The sequence below is a fragment of the Silene latifolia genome, chromosome 9 (assembly GCF_048544455.1).
Source record: "Silene latifolia isolate original U9 population chromosome 9, ASM4854445v1, whole genome shotgun sequence".
NCBI lineage: Eukaryota > Viridiplantae > Streptophyta > Magnoliopsida > Caryophyllales > Caryophyllaceae > Silene > Silene latifolia.
This window is the reverse complement of record NC_133534.1, coordinates 123,268,966-123,281,593: the sequence shown is the minus strand read 5'-3', so window position 1 is coordinate 123,281,593 and position 12,628 is coordinate 123,268,966. Positions and strand designations below refer to the sequence as shown.

General features: G+C 40.5%; 1 non-coding gene across 1 annotated transcript; it reads left to right on the top strand.

Moving 5' to 3' along the window:
• The first annotated feature begins 205 nt into the window (after nt 1-205).
• LOC141602894 (small nucleolar RNA R71) lies at nt 206-312 on the top strand. The gene has a single exon (XR_012524800.1). It is a non-coding gene; the product is annotated as a small nucleolar RNA R71 (small nucleolar RNA).
• The last annotated feature ends 12,316 nt before the right edge of the window (nt 313-12,628 follow it).

The window sequence follows — 12,628 nt, the reverse complement described above, 5'->3', positions numbered from 1 at the left end:
AACGGAGTCCACTTCATGCTTTCCTCCTCTAGTAGCCTTGCGAGGTCTACTATATTGTGAATTATGGACCGTCATTTCCTCAATCTTGTTCCATGTTTGATTGTCATCAACTTCGGTGAACATTCCATTTGATCCCATATTGAGAATGTTCCTAGAATCTTCATATAAACCATTCCAAAATTGTTGTACCAAAAACCATTCGCTAAGTCCATGGTGAGGACATGAGCGACAAACACCTTTGAACCGCTCCCAAGCTTCATACAAAGATTCTTCATCCCTTTGCTTAAAACCCGTAATTTGAGCTCTTAGCATGTTAGTCTTTTCCGGTGGGTAGAATTTTTTGTAGAAAGCTAGAGCTAACTTCTTCCAAGAATCTATTCCAAGGGTGGCCTTATCAAGGCCCTTCAACCATTGCTTTGCGGTGCCGATTAACGAAAAAGGAAATAAGACCCATCTAATTTGGTCTTGAGTCACGCCCGTTTGAGAGATAGCATCACAATAATCGCAAAAGGTTTCCATATGAGAATGAGGGTCTTCACTAGGCATCCCCCAAATTGGCTCCTCTCAACTAATTGGATGAAGGCGGACTTGGCAATAAAATTTCCGGTTAGATGTTGTGGTGTAGGAGTACCATTTGGTAGATTCTCCTCGGTGGGTATAGAGTGTGACGAGAATTTAGGCATTGTAGGTGGATTTTGTGTGGTATTGTTTAATGGGTTCTCTTCTCCTTCTATTGCGAAAGGATTGACAAACTCACTAGTGGGTTGAACAACTTCACCAACACCTCTCAAATTCCTCCTAACAAGTCTCCTATTATTCGTCAAGGTTCTTTCGATTTCACGGTCAAAAGGTAACAAATCACCTTGTAACCTTCTAGACATGCAAAATATCAAACAACTCAAAAACAATTAGAACAAACCTTGAGGAGTTTTACTTCCCCAAGGTGAAGAAAGACACAACTAATAACAATAAAAGAAATCTTAAATCAATTAAACACCGTCCCCGAACAACGCGCCATTTTTGATCGAGGCCATTTGGTGTTCACAATTAAGTATATGTGGTCGTTGGTCAATGGTCGATACAAAACACAATTTATACTTCACAAACAACTCTACAATTAGTAAAGAGGCAAGTAAAGGTCGGATCTCAAGGGACGGGTATTGAAATGAGAATTCTATTGTAACTAGTAGTGTCTAGGGGTGTCACAAATTGGGTTGATGTAGAAGGTCACTAAACTAAAATAACAATGAAAACAAACTAGCAAGATGAATAAAATAAGGGGTGTAAACAATTGATTAAAAGCACTAGGGTGTCATGGGTTCATAGGGGAATCATGGGATATGATCATACAAACATGTTCTCAAATTATAAGCAAGCAATTATTGTTGTGATGGATTGAGTTGGGTTATGTCTTACAATCCTAGGAAAGTTTGGGTCCCGGAGCCGAATCGATTAGATTGTACAACACCTACAAGTCGACTTAATCTTTCCTACTCAACACATGCATGGTCTAACAAGACTCGAGTTGGGTTATGTCTTACAAGTCTCATTGAAAAGATAGGAGATGATAGTAAATGCAAGGATTCATAGGCTTAGCATTTCATCAAATATAACATGTGCATGTATTAAGATCAAAACAAGCAAGCAAATAAGATATGAAAGCATATTGATTTAAGCATGAATCATTCCCCATGTTGGTTTCCCTAATCACCCATTAAACCCTAGCTAAGAGACTACTCACTCATTATCATGTTGATCATGCTAGCAAGGTTGTCAATCATACCAACAATATGAAACATGATGAATAAATGAAAGTAATTAACAATAATTAAAAAGGGATTAAGAGATTATACCTACTAATGATTCCAAAATAATAATGCAAAGAATAATAGAAGAACTTGATGATTGATGGAAGGTTGTCAATCTCCCAATAAACCCAATAATCTTCTAATTACCCAAAATAAAGGAAGAACAAGAGAGAGATTAAAGAACTAAAACTTGGATTAAAACTTGATTAATACTTGATTACAATATTGAAGAGAGATTTGATTGATATTAACTACTCTAAATATTGATAAGAAGAACATGCTCCTCTAATTAGACTAATGGGGTATTTATAGTGAAAATTAGGGAGGATGCATTAGGGTTAACTAAGGGCTAAACTAGTAATTACACTTTTTAAGTTGAGCAAGGAGGACCCGGTATTTTCTGAGAGAAGGGCTTCTCTTTTCGTAGCTTGAAGAATGAAATCCGTGCTGTGCAGAAATCAGTGCGGATTAGAGTCGGGACGGCCGGATTTGGGCTGTGCAATCCGAGCGGATTCAGGAGAGGGACGCTCGGATTGTTGAGGGGGAATCCGAGCGGATTCCAAGGAGGGACGCTCGGATTGTGCTTTGCCGGACGGGCGGATTGTCCGCAATCCTTCGGATTGTTGGTCAGCTTCAATTCTTCTTCTTTTATTCCCTTTTCTTCATAAATTCCTTGGGGATTTCCTTGGGGACGCAAGGATCCTTTCTCAACATTGTTCTTCTACTATAATATGTACAAAGGCCTTCTAGTCTTGTCTCTTCTTGATGCTTGGTCATTGAATATAATCAATTTAGCCTCGTTTTGCCATGAAAATGCAAGATTCTTACTCCTTTCCTACCAAGGGATCAAAATCTCAAAGAATATGCAAATCAAAGAACTAAAGACAAGAAATGACCCAAATAGGCACTAAAAAGCATGGGAACAAGGCTAATTCGGGGGCTAAATATGCGCTAATTATGGTCACATCAATAGAATATGTGGATTGAAAATTGTGCTTTTATTGAAATGGATAATAAATGTATTTGACATAGATATGAGAAGACAAGTGACTCATGGGACAGCCCCCAGGTTGTCACTAGGAATGAAAATGGAGAAAGATACTAGAACAAATATGAGATAGAAAGCCTAAGACTCGGACTCGGACCCGGACCTTGACGCGATTTTAGACCTAGACTCGTAATCATCGGCCCATGCTTGAGCATTTTCTCTTCCAGCAACTGGCTTCGGCATCTGACTTTGAGCATTCACCCATTTGAGCACCTCATCTTCGTTATTGGGAACATTGAAAGGGTAATAGTTAAGAAAAGTTTCTTGATAAGTGGTATATCCATGAGGATTGCCTAACCTGCCATGTGGGTTAAAAGTTGAGAGGGACAACTTCCCGTTTTCGATCATATCCTGAATGTCGTTTTTTAATTTGTAACATTTCTCTGTATCATGCCCTTTCCCTCTATGGTATTTGCAGTAGGCATTCTCATCCCAAAACTTGGATTTCTTCTCTGGGTTAGGCGTAGGTCCTATAGGCTTCAACATTCGTCGCTCCATGAGTCTCTGAAGGGCATCGGTGTATGTAATACCAATGTTGGTAAATTTCCTAGGAGGCGTGCCCTTATTTTCGGAAGCCTTTGTAAATGACGCCAAAGGTTCCATGAGGTTGCCTTTGTTGATTTTGATTCTTGGATGAGAAGAACTAGGAATACGTTGCACATTTGTTGCTTTCTCCTTAAGACTGTCAAGTTGAGGGTTTGTCTTGAAAGTTTTCATCTTGAGAGGTTGGACATGAAGCTTCTTACCCATTTCAACAAACTGTTTCTCCATGTTGGAAAGTCGGAAGTTTAGATTTGTGGACATCGGGGGCCACGGGGGCGCTTGGGAAACAAGCGTTTGCATTTTTGTATGGAGTCGCCACCAATTTTTATGGGAAATTGGAACCGTTCGAGTACCTCGTGTCACTTCAAGACACAAAGTAGAGACATGAACACTAAGCAATCGTTACCCTTAGCATTCTATGTCTAGAATGACTCTCGTGGATGCCAATGAACACGGATGTTCACAGATATCTGGAGTAAGGGGTGAGGGTACGTATTAGGAAGCTCTTTTGATCGAACACCTAATCCCGCCCGCCTCGATAGCGGCCTCTACTAATGATTAGGGAAGTTATTCGTACTTGATATATCGTCGGCTATATGCATGCAATGCAACATCCATAGATTAATCCTAACATGTGAAAATTAACTAAGTCGGTTGACACGTAATTAGCATACAATTTGGTCGAAGTAGGATTTAATGCTCATTTACATGTGAAACATACAAGCGATAAAGGAAATACAATAATTATAAATTACAATAATGAAAATTACATTAATTACATTGGGATAGGCGATTTATGTCGAAAATACCTTTAAAACGGATAATTGGAGAAAAAAAGGATAAAAGAATAAATTAACGAACAGGAATTAGCGATATTACGGTTAATAGTTAGTTAATACGTAAACTAATTAAACTATGTCAAGGCAGAAACGGAGTTCGTGACGAAACTCACCAGAACCAGAACGCGCAATGAGCCGCATCTTTTGAATAGCGCAGCAGACGCCGCGTCTCCTCCTTGGCTCGCCTTCGCCGTGAAGCCGTAATTGCAAGCCGTTAATGTCAATAGGTGATTTTAATGATCAATTAAATTATTTACTCGGATGAAAGTGATTAACATGTTATTTAACATATGAATGGGTCATAAAAACAGTAAAACATGAATGAGACGGATGCAAACGAATTATTTACATGGTGGAATAATGACGAAAAAATATTAATGAGTCAAACAAATTAATTGAATTGATGAAGTTAGATACGATGGTTTGATGACGAATATGCAATGAACATGTGAATAAGCAGATGTAAACTATATCAAAGACGAATTCCAGAAACCCAATATTGACGAATTGAATCTCTATAACCCGGAATTGAATTTAATGACGAAAACCCGCAAATATTGGATTACTCGGGATTTAAGTCGGATTTATGATGGATAAAACGTATTAATGATGAATAATAAATATACATGTGAATTATATGCTATCCTAACGAAGAATTAACAAATAAACGAAACAAACAAAAGGATTTTGACGAATAACAGAGGACGAACGAAGAAGAAAGGAAGCAGGAACTGCGGCAGCCTCACGAAGAGGCGCAAAGAGAATCGCGCTCCTTCAAGAGGCGCAGCGATTCTTTGCGTCCTTTCTCGACGGTTATCTACTGGAAATCCGTAAAAAGAGGTTTTAAAGCATGGTTTTAGAAATCGGTTTTAATGGTATTTTCGACATAAACCTTACAATTGTGATACAATAAATAAAGTACAATAAATAAAAGAGAGATTTACACCCTCAGACTTACATGTTGACGAAACGAGAAGGACTAAGATATCGATTAGTGATGCTCGACGCAAATGCAAAGAAAGTGCCCTCGTAAGAGGAAAACGATTAAAGTTGATTAAGTTGATTATTGTGTAGTTGGTCAAATTGGTCGGTCATGCAAACGGGGAGGCTGGTACTCAGAAGGATCCGAGCTTATGTGGTCGAAAGTTCAAGCACGTAGGCGCCAAAAAGTAAGAACAAAGTCTAGAATGCAAAGGGAGAAGAGAAGGGCGGACACTCGCGTGAGAAATATGAGGAGCGAAGGCTCCTATTTATACTAATCACGTGACGGAATTAGGGTTTCGGAGACTCTTTGGAAGTGAATCTCGGAAAGATATGAAAAAGATACGAGAAACATGCGAAAAGGGCACGGGAAGAGGCGCCGCGTATCGCGTCTCTTGGAAGAGGCGCAGCACCTGCTGCGTCTATTCCCAAGTGGTTTCCTCTTGCAGAAGAAAGATTTTCGTGTTTGAGTTATGGTAGGACGGAAATAATTCGATTTCCTTAATATCTTATATGAATATTACGGGAATTTACTTACTAAAAGATAAAATTTGTGAAATATGGAATAGAAATATCCGAACATTCCAACATTCGACTCGGGTTTTAACGGTTATCAGAAAAATGGAGACGGTTTTAGGCCCGGACTCCGAATGTACTCTAATTATCACAAAACGACCGTATCGGGACGTAGATGACAACTAAGAGGTAGACATTAATATTTGAGCAATCACTTGACGATAATCTTACGAACTGTCACAAATCGTTCCGCGTACCAAACATGCGGCCCAATCATCACTGGGTGTTTGGCGGGAGGTGTAGAAACGAGGTGTCTACAGAGCCCCCACTTTGACTGAGGCTTGGACAAGGCGAAAGTCAAAGTATAGTCATCAGGTCAATCGAAGATTACAACCTGACGACTATGGTGACGCGAGGCGGCTCAAGGGGTCTGAGCCAAGGACCTGTCGTCGGGAACATTTTAGAGTCTGTCGACTATCGGGGAGGGTCGTTTAAAGTCCATTAGACTACGTAAGGAAGCTCACCAGCCATAAGAAGAGACCATACCTGAGATACCCCTGGGTGAAACGGGACTGAAGACGCTTCGGCAAAACTCTTTGGTCTGAAGATAACTTGGTGTCTGAAGGCATTAGGGGTCACAGGGATTCTGAGAAAACTTCTTAATACTTCTGAAGGCTAACTCTGAAGGATATCTCTCTCTAAAGGGAAGGACTGAAGGGATAGTTCTCTCTAAAGGGAAGGCTGAAAGGATAATTCTCTCTAAAGGACTGAAAGGGTACTTAAACTGAAAAGGGGTTATCTGAAGGTTACTGAAAGGAGGACTTAAAAGGATTATCTTGAAGGGATAAGGCTGAAGGAAGGATTATCCTGAAAGGGATAAGGCTGAAGGAAGGATTATCCTGAAAGGTTATCTGAAGGGATAAGGCTGAAGGAAGGATTATCCTGAAAGGCTATCTAAAGGGTTGTCTGAAAGATTAAGGTAAGTTTCTGAAAGATCTGAAGGGTTTATCCTGAAAAGGGTTACCTAAAGAGTTGGGTGTATGAACCTGGGTATATGAAAGGCTTGTATGAGAACTTAAAGGCTTGTGAACCTAAGAGGATTTGGGATCCTAGGGTTAAGTTTAGGAACTTACTGGGTTACTAATTCTTGTTTTGAACGCATGCACTTAAGCTTTCTGAGGTATGAGAACTCCAAAAGGATTTATAGGTTTATGAACCTAAGGACGTTGGTGTGGGAGCTTAAAGGTTTATGAACCTAAAGGAAGCCACTTTGGGATCTAAGAATCTAGGGGGTAAGAATCCTAACTTTGGGTTTACGAACCTAAGGAAGGAGGCTTTGGGATCTAAGAATCTAAGGGTAAGAATCCTAACTTTGGGTTTACGAACCTAAGGAAGGAGGCGCTGGTTTGGGAACAAGAAAAATTACGAGTAGCAGGACACAGGCGAGAACTGGTGAGAGAAAACTGCTTGGGTAGTCTTCGAGAAATATTGTAAGTAGCAGGACACAGGCAGGAACTGCTGAGGAGAAAACTGCTTGGGTAGTCTTCGAGAAATATTGTAAGTAGCAGACACAGGCGGGAATAGCTGAAGAGAAAACTGCTGGGTCGTCTTCAAACAAACTTCAGAAGAATGTTGGGTCAATGTTGATCTCCATGTCTCGAGAGGAAATGACTGTCGGTCGTGAACTCTCGTTGGGGAACATAATCGGGAATTTATTTCCATGTCTTGAGAGAGATTGTCTATCCGCTTACTCTCGCTGGGGGAACATAATCGGGAACTGATATCCATGTCTCGAAAAGGAAAGTCTATCCGTGTAATCTCGTTGGGGAACATAATAAAGGTGTGTCGAAACGCCTGTCAGAGAATACTCGCTCGTTGTGACAAGCAAGGTCTTGGTAAAGTACTGGTTCTGATACTTACCTGCATGGTTAGTAGCCACACAAGAATGCAATCTAATATATGCACGTAAGCGGTTATCACATGGACCTCGAATGAGGAAACACATAGGTTTTGCAAAAGTCGTTTCTTTTTAAAAATCGTTTAAAACTTGTTCAAAGAAGTTTGTCGTTTGTAATGCGTTATGCATATTCAATGGGCTTTAGACATAGGGCTTGACATGACACAGACCTATTTGGACACGACGCGAAATGTAGACTTAGGTTTGACTGACGCGACACTAACTTAGATTTGACGCGACACATAGATAACTTTGACAGACTTTGCTTAAGCATGCGCAACCCCTAGCCAAGTGTGGGTGACAATGCGTATCAGTTCCAAAGGTATAATAATTGCAAGAATGATGAAGGCATATAAAAGCAAGGCATGAGCCATGGATCAGCTATCTACTTAGACATCTCTTGCTGTCGTTTGCTGTAAAAGAGGTCCCTCTTGAGGTGCGATAACTTGGAGAATCGATCTAAGATCTTTGTCATTGTCCGGACCGAATACTAGCTTGACTCAAATGAGAGAGGAATAAAGGAAGGGTGGCATCTCGGAAGAGAAGCCCCCAAGATGAGAAGATGACTCTGGAATTTGGTAAAAAGAGGTTGAGCGACAATAAGAAGCCCCCAGTATAGAGGTGTTGTTTGTGGAAGGGATGTTAATTGAGGTTGGAAGGTTGAAAATTATGATGGTTGAGAGTTGATGGTTGAAGTAGTTGATAATTGAGATTGAAAGTTGGAAGTGAGGATGGTTGTGTCCTTGAGGACTGTCTACGTATTCACGTAAAGTGAAATCAAACCAGATCGTAGTTCTGAGGTTTGGTTAATTTTGTTTGGGTGTTGTGGTTGTATCCTTCTTGTGTAAGAAAGGACTGCCTACGTATCCACCTGAAAAGGTGAAATCAAACCAGATCGTAGTTCAGGTGTGTGCCTAAGCTATGTTGTTAGGGCCTTGAAGTGCAGGGGTCACAAGGGTATTTTCCTTTGGTGACTCGAAGAACTGATTTGAGATAACTCCCTTTGATCATAGACCAAAGAGGTGTAACTAATTTTGTAAAAATTTCCTTGTCATGTGAGCACACCTAGTGGACCCTAAGGATGAATATGGGTATGTCCCGTTCTGGGTAGCAAAGTATTTGAAGACTCCGTGTTTGGGTCAAGGTGAAACTGGATTGGATATTTGGAGTGTGGAACTTAGAGAAAGAGGCTTTGATGAACAAATCTCTGGAGCTTGATTTTGTGGAGTTAAGGCTTAATGGGGTTATGGCTTGTAATGTGGCTTGGAAATGGAGTCTCTTGGCTTGATGTAGCCTGAGCACGTAAAGGTAGGTTAAAATGATGTGGGTTCAAGTTTCCATGTCTTGGCCCTAAAGGGTGGGTATACTTGACAAGCTTGAGAAGATTCTCAAAATTCCTAACTATCTCCCCGTAACGGTCTCGAGAAGGACTTAGGGTGTGATGATGTGTGAAAGGCTAAGTGGGGGTGCTAGCTAACCATCTTCATTAATTTATTGATTCCATTAAGACTTCAGTAGTATTTCGTATTTTATATTGTTCTTGATTCAGACACAAATTCTTGGTCTGGAATATATTTCGGATTTCTGCTCAGATTTTTTATCAGGTTTTGAAGGATAACGTTGTCTTTGGATATTGACTTGACTTGCTTGATTGAGCCTCTTCTTTTGACTCTTTTTGTGTTGGATTAAGGGCATAATTGTGGCCTTGGATATTGACCTCAGTTTCTCTTGATTGAGCCTTTTTTCTTTGATCATGGCTCGTATCGTCTTGGATAGACTTGGGTCAGACTAGCACCTTTTGATGTGAAATGGGTTGGTCTTTTAGTAACACGGGTTGTTTATTGTGGGGAATGGGCTTGCCTTCCGTCATAGATTGTCAACAAGGGAGACGGTCTGGATTCGTCCTAGAATCTCTTGAGATATGCTCGTCCTAGACTAGGGTTATATCGAGGTTTCAATTACCAGACATGGAATAGGTAAGAAAAGAACACGGAGTTTCAGGTCCTCTACAACTTAGAACGGAACATCATATAAGTGTACTCACATCGACTTGGAACGTGTGATTGTTGTTGTTCGTTTTAAAAAATGTCTCAAACCAATTCTTGTTATCACAGGAAAAGGGGTAGAGGAAGAGATATGATAGATTATGTGGATGAAAAAGTGTGCTTTTATTGAAATGGATAATAAATCTATTTAACATAGACTCGAGAAGACATGTGACTCGTGGGACAGCCCCCAGGTTGTCACTAGAAATGAAAATGGACACGAAGAAAGACACTAGAACAAATATGAGATGGAAAGCCTAAGACTCGGACTCGGACCCGGACTTTGACGCGATCTTAGACCCAGACTCGTAATCATCGGCCCATGCTTGAACATTTTCTCTTCCAAAGAATCGGCCGACATCCTGGCTTTGAGCATTCACCCATTTGAGCACCTCGTCCTCATCATTGGGAACACTGAAAGGATAATAATCAAGAAGAGTTTCTTGATAAGTGGTATATCCATGAGGATTGCCTAAGCTACCTTGTGGATTAAAGGTTGAGAGGGACAACCTCCCGCTTTCGATCATATCCTGAATGACGTTTTTTAATTTGTAACATTTCTCTGTATCATGCCCTTTGCCTCTATGGTACTTGCAGTATGAGTTCTCGTCCCAGAACTTGGATTTCCTCTCTGGTTCGGGTGTAGGTCCTATAGGCTTCAACATTCGTTGTTCCATGAGTCTCTGAAAGGCATTGGCGTATCTAATACCAATGTTGGTAAATTTCCTAGGAGGTGTGCCCTTATTTTCGAAAGCCTTTGTAAATGACCTTGGAGGGTTGTTAGGTTTCTTTGACGAAGGATCCATGAGGATGCCTTTATTGATTTTGATTCCTCGATGATAAGAACTAAGAATAGATTGTCCATTTGTTGCTTTCTCCTTAGGACTGTCAAGTTGAGGGTTTGTCTGGACACTTTTCATTTTGAGAGGTTGGGCATCAAGCTTCTTACCCATTTCGGCGAACTGGTTCTCTATGTTGGAAAGCCGAGAGTTTAGGCTATCAATAGCTCCCTCTATTTTGGAAAATTTGTTGTCGAAGGCCATGGAAAGCATGAGCATTCCATTTTGTATATCTTCGTCTTCGAGGACATTAATCTCTTCGCTATCATGAGGAGTGAGGAGTTGAGAACAGTCTAGAGATGATTCTTCATCATGTTTAATGATATTAGACCCAAGAGGGTCGATCTTCTTGGATTTCTTGGCGGAAGGTGGCACAGGAAGCTTGCGATCCTCGATCATATCCTGAATAATATGCTTTAGACAAAAGCATTCCTCCGTATCGTGTCCCCTACCTTAATGGTACTGACAATATGAATTGCCCTTCCATCTAGGGAATATCTTTTCGAGTCCTGGGTTGGACCAATTGGATGAAGTTTTCCTTGGGAAATCAGTCTTTGTAGAGCTACTTCATATGTGGTTCCGAGGTCAACGAATTCCCTATGAGCTCGTCTCGGCCTTCTGGGTGGAGTTTCCAAGAGGTTAACTCCCTTGCCTTCATTGGCCTTCTTAGATGGGTGAGTCGTGTTGAAGTTATGCCCTGACCTTGGGGTATGAGAAGATGGTAAAGGTTTCATCATATCTATCTTGTTTTCCATATTGGTGACATGAGCGCTCAAGTCTTCGATGGTGGCCTGAAGCTTAATGATTGCAGCACTTAGTCCCTTGACGTCGACAGATAAACGTTCTTGAATACTTTCATTGGAAATTGCGGAATTCCTACCGAGAAGAAAATGATGCGCATTACAACTTGATTTGACATGGGATCACGCATACTAGAGCAAACAACAAAGGAAGGGATAAGATGACAAATCTAGACTTGAGTTGTGAATTCATGAAATGTCGTGAGCGACTTTTCGTGTTTGGATTCACGGTGTTTGACCTTGACCTTTAGACTCGAGTATTGACTTTGACAGAGTGACGTTTATGTGGTTGACTTGATTGACGGAATTGATGACACGTGTTGATTCTAGACTCGAGGTTTGTGTATAGGTGTTAAGAAGACTGTTGTAGCTTAGACTCAAATATGAGACCCATTAAGACTCGTGTGTTAAGCCTCGGAACGTGTGACTCGATGTGTCGGAAATGTTTAGCTCCTAATTGAATTGGGGTAGGGAGTCCAAAATGATGGCGTGACGCCTTAAGACTTGACTTGAATTTTGAAAATGACCCAAAATGTAAAGGAAGACGAGTTTATGACTCTACAGAGTTCCGACTAGGACATAGTCGGTTTGAACTTTGACTCTAACTTAGCCCAATTGAATTTACACATTTACATGTTTGAAAATATTTTGAATAAAACGTTTTTTGTTTTTTTTTTTCGATTTTTTTTTTTCGGACCTTTTTTGTTTTTTTTGTTTTTTGTTTTTTTTTTTTTTTGTTTTGTATTTAATTTTGAAATGGGTTTTAGGCCCGAAGTTTGACTCGACATATGGACAGAGTTTGGACTGGTTTTGCGCTAAATCAAATGGCCTTTTCGAAATTTTGATTTTAAAAAGGGTTTTGATTTTTGAAAAATCGTCATGGTTTTGTTTAGAAAGTGGTGATCATGTAATGTACAAGCATTTATACAAGCATTATAACGGGATGCTGAGTGCATTTAAAAGGGTTTTGGTTTAAAGGGTGGGTTGCCATACCGAACCATCAAACCCGAAGTCTGTGGAGAGGCTCGTACAAAACAAGAGTAAGGCCGATTCCTAGTCCATTTCCTCAAATAGTGAAGGCCCTTGATACAAACAAGAGTAAGCATCATGGTATGGATGACGTCAATCGCTATCCATCCTTAGGCCCAAATAAGAATTAGAACCGTTTAGACGGGACGATTGGTCGAATGGGTTGGGTTGGGCCTAGGAAGGCCGAATGAAACGGTCTAGGAAGACCGAGTTATGAAAACCG